Raw genomic sequence first — 6,698 nt, 5'->3', positions numbered from 1 at the left:
CTCTCATTGGTTACATCAGCTAGTGGGCGGGGATGCCTTTTGAGGGGCGGGAGCTGCAGGGTGTTTGGGAACGCTCATTGGGCGCCTCGAGAAAGGGGTGGGGCCACGAGATGGGCGGTGTAACTCGGTCGCAAGTAGTGGCGGAGCTGCGCTCAGCGCTCAGGGGAGGGCGGGACCGGAGGTGGGCAGGGGAGGAGGCGGCCTGAGGGCTGAGCCGGGTTAGCAGAGCTGTCGCCGAGGTAAAGCAACTTTGCGAGTCCCTCGCTGCTCCGGGAGCACAGTGATCCCGTAAAAACAATGGCCTCTTCCACACACGGGTCTGTGTTTTAAAATGGGAGCTGCCAGACCGGGCGGAATCCTTGGTGAGGCCGGTTCACCCAAGATCGCTGAAAAACCTGAATGGACGCGGTTGCAAGACTTTCAGAGGCGTGGTCTTCCTGAGTCTCAGCTGGGTTCGTTGCTGCTTTTGAAGCAGTTAGGCCCGCTCTTGCATTGGGGGCCTAACCTGGGGTCCACGAAGCCCAGAAAGCCAGGGATGGGCCTCCGTGGGCCCGTTAAACTTCGAATATCGTGTGTATTAACCAATACCGATGAGTGCATTTTTCTGGGGGAAAGGGACCCATGTTTAAAATGTTTCTGTAGAAAGTCTGACCCTGCTTTCTGGATCTCTCTGGAGACAGTACAGGGAGCAACAACCCTTTATAGGCAACATGGAAGTTGCTTGGCACTCGCACCTTTCCTATGAAAGGGATGCGTGTACTGAAGTGTGGTCTCATTTTCAGCATTTTAACTTAACAGTTACACAGTGTGACACTAACCGCAATCTAAAAGCCCATCCGCCCCGTTTCCCCCTTTTCTGTCTCATCCTCTTCCACTTCCCCAGGGTTCTTCCCCTTCCCTGTGCAAGAGACATGAGGTGCTTTTTTTTACTTTACTGTGTTCATTTTCTGAAATGTCCATATTACTTTTTAACACTGTACTGTAGTTAAAATTGAGGAATATTTTAATTTTACAAAAAATCATTAAATTACAAAGTCTGAAAGGCCAGAAATAGATCTTAATCCTGTTTATATCCCCATCGATGTCCAGACTATCGATGCCCATAGCAAGAGCTCAATAATATTGGCCAATCCAAGTGTACCCGCTAGCCCTTCAAGTTTTCCAGAGCATGCCAATGCAAAAATCCTTACCCATTCAAACTATTTTTATGTTAGTATCGACATTTAAACAAATGAATTAAAATTGAAAAAGTTGTTTGCTATTCAAGACACAATGTATAAATTATATTTCTAAAAATGATATATGCTTTAGGAGGAAGGTGGGAAAGGAATGCATAAAATGAAAATGTGTCAGTGTAAAATAAATGCTTTTCCTTTTTTCCAAAATTACAGAAATATAGTTTTTATAGTTCAAAATTATAATAAGTTCATCAATACAGCCAGTGCCTCAACTACGCCATGAGCTTAGAACTGGAAAATTCTGCATTTCTAGATAGCAGTATTGTTTCAGGATAACTAAGGCTCCATCCATCTGTAGGGTCTTAAAATGAAACACTGAAGGCTTAGGAGATAGAGAACATCTGTTAGTTCCGACAGCCCGGTACCACCTCTCTCCTTGGGGAGCTGCTCCTCCCTACCTTCTACCATCCAGAGGTGCCAATGAGGTTACAATTACAGTATCTACACCAGTAGTTCCCGACGTGGGGCACAGGCCCCACCGCGGGGGTAATTCAATTTTTAAGGGGAGCAATTCGAGAATGAATATTAACAGTGAATTTCTTTGCATTTCCTATGGTTCTATGGGCCTCATATACAGTATATAAATATATAGTGACATATTTATGCATTTCAGTTCTCTATGTTTTGAAACTTTATTTGCTATTTGTTCATAGCAATGGGCAGTGTGACCCGGTCGTGAGTAGTGCTCCTGGGCCCCACTTCATATTATTATGATTTTTAACAATTTCTTAGTGATTTCTTCCTCAGTACTTCAACTGTCCTTTCCTTCTTTTACTTTTCTCTTTCATGGATGCCATGTTCTTTGGAAGCTTGTGTAGACCAAGTTAATGGCCTTTTAGGCTTCCTTCACGTGAATAGGAGTTCACTTTTTAAAAAAATATATTTTTATTGATTTCAGAGAGGAAGGGAGAAGGATAGAGAAATAGAAACATCAATGATGAGAGAGAATCATTGATCGCTGCCTCTTGCACGCCCCCTACTGGGGACCAAGCCCGCAACCCAGGCATGTGCCCTTGACCAGAATCAAACCCGGGACCCTTCCGTCTGCAGGCTGATGCTCTATCCACTGAGCCAAACTGGCTAGAGCTAGGTGTTCACTTTTTGAATAATAGGAATTATATGTCAGTGGGGAGGAGGGAGAGCAGGCATCAGGATTTTAGAGATGCTTAGGTGGGGCATGGCCAAAAAAAGGTTGGGAACCACTGATCTCCACTCTGCCCTCCACTAAAACAAACAAACAAACAAACAAACAGGAAGACAAGGCACTCGAGCTGGACCAATCCAAGTGCTGCATTCTCTTAACCACTGGCTAAGTAGGATGTGACCCCAGCTGAGCCTATCGGAGCTGTTCCCTGACATTTTCTGAATGAGATGAAGGGAAGTTCTGTATTTCCTATTGGATCCAGAACTTATAAGGAAGTGACCTCAAAAATGTTTGCATCATCCTCCACCCACCACGTGGAAAATTCTGAAAGAATGAGGCAATGGGGGTGGACAGAAACGAAACTTTGGAGGGAGGGAAGGGGGAGAGAAAAGGAGCTTGTCCCGTGGTTTCAGTTGACCTTGCCCCAGTTTTGCTCACACCATCTCACACTTAATAGCTCCACAAAGCTCCCTCTCCTCCGGTCCTCCCCGCTTCGGGAACTGGCACTGCTCCACAACTTAAAAGAGAATCCTCGACCCCCTCTCTGTTTACCCCTCATATCTAGTCCATGCTGTTTCCACCCCCCAACCTGTATCTTGAATCTCTCCACTTCCTACCACCTCCACTTCTCTGCCTCAGTTTAAACTGTCATCAGCTCTCCCCTTGACTCAAGCAATGAATTTCAAGTTCTCTCTCATTCAGGCTTTTCCCACACTCCCAATCCATTACCCACCCAGCAACCAGAGGAATCTTCTTAAAATGTACAGATGTTGTTAGACTTTCGCAGCTCACCGAGTTCTTTCTTTTCATGATGAAGTTCAAAATCCTCATGGCTACAAGACCCTGCATAATCTGGCTGCAGCCTGACCTTGAACCACCCTTGCTGACCAGGCTCCAGCTACACGCAGGCCTTCTCCCTAGTCCTTGGTCACAAGGTACTTCTTTGTGCTTTGGGACTTGTGAGTATGCCGTTCCCTCTGCCTCTATTTCTTCCACCTCTCCCCTTTCCACCTGGCTGAATGGTTGATCTTTTTTGGTCTTCTTCAAGGAGACTTTTCTTAACCTATGTGAGATCCAGTCCCAGCATGGCCATAAATTCCAGGAGGGCAAGGAGGTCACCGTGAACCACTCCTACCCAGCACAGTACCTGGCACATGCAGATGCCGAACAACTATTATTGCATGAATAACTAAATGGGCCCTGGACAGGTAGCTCAGTTGGTTAGAGCATTATTCTGACATGCCAAGGTTGCAAGTTTGATCCCTGGTCAGGGCACATACAAGAATCAACCAATGAATGCATGAAGAAGTGCAGCAATAAATCAAAGTTTCTTTCTCTCTCCCCTTCCTCTGTCTCTAAAACCAATCAATCAATAAATTTTTTAAAAATGAATGCCTAAATGTATAAATAACCCACCCAGGACTTTTCACCCATTGGCCAGCCACTCCTATTCCCCAACTCCAATGCTAGCAACACAGTAAAATTTTCAGGCCAAGTATGAAACAACGGTGGAGCCACAGCAGGCTGCAGGGAAGGAGGACTATTTTGGAGCAGTTCTGCTGACCATGGTCCTCAAATTTTACCCCGTAAGAGGGCCTTCCATCCTACGAGTTGAACAGGTGCTTGGTGAGAATGGGAAAGAAAGAGGCTTTTTATTGAATAAAAAGAGAATGTTTAGTTAAGAAAAATGAGAACCAATTCTTTTTTGAGAACCAAGTTTTACTAGTAAACGTGAATAATACCCAGTGATGTAGAAAGCTTAAAAAAGCTGTTTTTTGCTTTGGTCCCTATGTTTGTGTCCTGTTTACGTTTGGTACAGCGCTAACTGCTCTTAGGACAGTGGTGAGGAGGCTGCGTGCACAGGAGATAAAGGGTGTCCCTGTCCCACGCCACTGTCCTGTGTTTTGCTTTGGCAAATAACTTGTCCTCTAATTTAACTTTGGAGATAACAAGGAATTATTAAACAACCATGAAAGCGTTTTGTAGATCGGTGAATATACATATTTTGTGTCATGTGTGGGGTATGTGCAGCTGTGAACAGCTGGCTCTCTGCCAGCCTGTCCCCAGGGTGTCAGCTTCTGCAGCCTCTGGTGGGTAGACCATCCCTACATCCCAGAATCCTGCTTGTCTTGTGCTTGGGAACAGTATCAATATAATTGTTCAGCTCTTTGGCTGTTTTGATAGACCATCATGTCTTGTAAGCGTATTTGGCTTGCGCAGTTTCCAACATTCTAGTCACTTAGTAAAGAGAAACTAACATAAGACCTCAATTTGAATCCAAATACTCAAGTCTGTTAGCCTTTAAACATAGTAGTCTGTTTATCACCTTTCCCCCCTTCTGGTTATCATCCAGTTCAGTATAAAAAATCACCATCCTTAAAAGCAAAAAGCCCCTTCTCTCTAGGAATACATGATCAACAGCCATCCTTCCCCCCACACTTACCAGTGCATTTTCAATCTGTTGAATGTTATTAGTGTATTCAGGTGAGACTGCAAAGACCATTCCTGACAAACAATTCCCTCCACCCCAGCAGAGGTGCAGACTGCCCAGGAGTTTATTGTAAACAAGTAGCGGGGCCTGTTACTATGAACTATGTGTAGCTTTGCTCCTACCCTTCACTGTCTTAAGAGGGGAACGTTTCAAACCTTCCTGAGATGATAAGCCTTCCTGTTTTGACATTCCAATGCTTAGCTAGGAGTTTTCTTCAATCCTTCGCTATTTGTAACACTGAGGCCTGTAGCATTTGTCACATTGCTCAATCTAAATGAACCTTGTGGTTTGGTCTTCTCCCCACCGCCTCCCCTCACTGTCTTCATTACTGTTCTTCCGGAAAATTCCTTCCCATCAGCAGTATCTGCCCCAGCTGGTGAGTCAGATGGAGCTCTTTTTTACAGATAATAAACACTAAAGGCCGAGGGCGGAAAGTCTACACCCTGGTGCCAGCTAATGAAGAGCCTCACATGAAAGCTTATGCAAAGGGGACAGGCATGGTGCAAATGTCCCGGGATCCAAGATTACTCACTCTTCTCCCACACACTGCATAACAGAGAGTAATGATTATTAATTATTTAAGCAAGGAACACGAGAGCCAACACAGGCAGCACTCTAGGATCCCCCGTTGAAAGCACTTTAATTAGCACAAGCTACAGAGCCAAGGGAAATAGACCAAGATACGTAATAGCTAAAGCATTTTTCAGAATTCTCTATCATTCTCCCTTAAAAAAAAAAAAAGACCAACTTAGGTTATATATGTATACACTGCTGACAAACTGGAATATGAAAATGAGTGGCTTCCACAGGCTCCGGTCCGTGATGGCAGGTGTGTTTGGGGGGCGAGGGGGCGGTGACACGAGGAGGCTCAGCCAGGGCTTCTCAGGTTCCCGTGAACCCTGAGGCTGTGAGTCCCAAGTCTCCCCTTGAGATGCGTCTTTCCTGTTCATACACAGTAAGGTCACCGAAACTCTGAAAGTTGTAACTCCTGATTTTCTTCTTTATACTCCGAACTGAAACCTTCATGAGATTTTCACTGCAAATTTCAAACTTTGGGTCATTCCTGGTAGGTTTTACATAAATACATATCATGATACCTAGGGTTTCTCCCTACTGGATAAGCTGTAAGACTCTTTAAAAAGTTAAGAGCTCCAAAAGACATAGTTTTGATCTTATTTTCAAACTCTTGGGCCATCTTCACTTGTTTGAGATGCATTGGTAGTTCTACTACAGTCCAACCTTGCCACAGCCAGTCCCCCTCCAGATAACGGCATTTCCGCTTATAATCAGTTTCCCTTTCTAATTCAGTAACAGTTGGAAATGGAGCTCTCATTATAACTGCCCTGGCTCTGGGACGAACGAGAGACCATGCTTCCTTTGCAGTGTCTTTCTCTGATTGTGTTCCAACATTCACACTCTCTCACACTAAGTTCTTACAGGACCTTTCTTCCTATTGAACTAATTCAGATCTTCCACATCGCATGTGACCTCTCCTCTGGCGTTTGGTCTCTGTAGTCAATCACTTATTCAAAAAATATTGAGTACTTCCCAGGTACATGCCACTGTGCTAGGCAAGGGATAAAGTGCAAATCAGACACCTTGTCCTTGTCCTGATGAAGGGCCAGACAGACACCTATGAGTTACTACTGAATAATTCATCGCAATTATAGTTGAATGCTAAAAGCTGAAATACAATGGGATGGGAAACCATGTAATTGGGAATCAAACCTTGCATCAAGGAGAGTTCTATGGGAAAGTCACACTGAAGCTTACACTTGAGGTGTAAGTAGGAGTTAACGAGACAAGAGGGGGAGAGCACACAGTA

Source organism: Myotis davidii, unplaced genomic scaffold (assembly GCF_000327345.1).
Source record: "Myotis davidii unplaced genomic scaffold, ASM32734v1 scaffold299, whole genome shotgun sequence".
NCBI lineage: Eukaryota > Metazoa > Chordata > Mammalia > Chiroptera > Vespertilionidae > Myotis > Myotis davidii.
The sequence above is the reverse complement of the archived record's forward strand: the minus strand, read 5'-3'. Positions refer to the sequence as shown.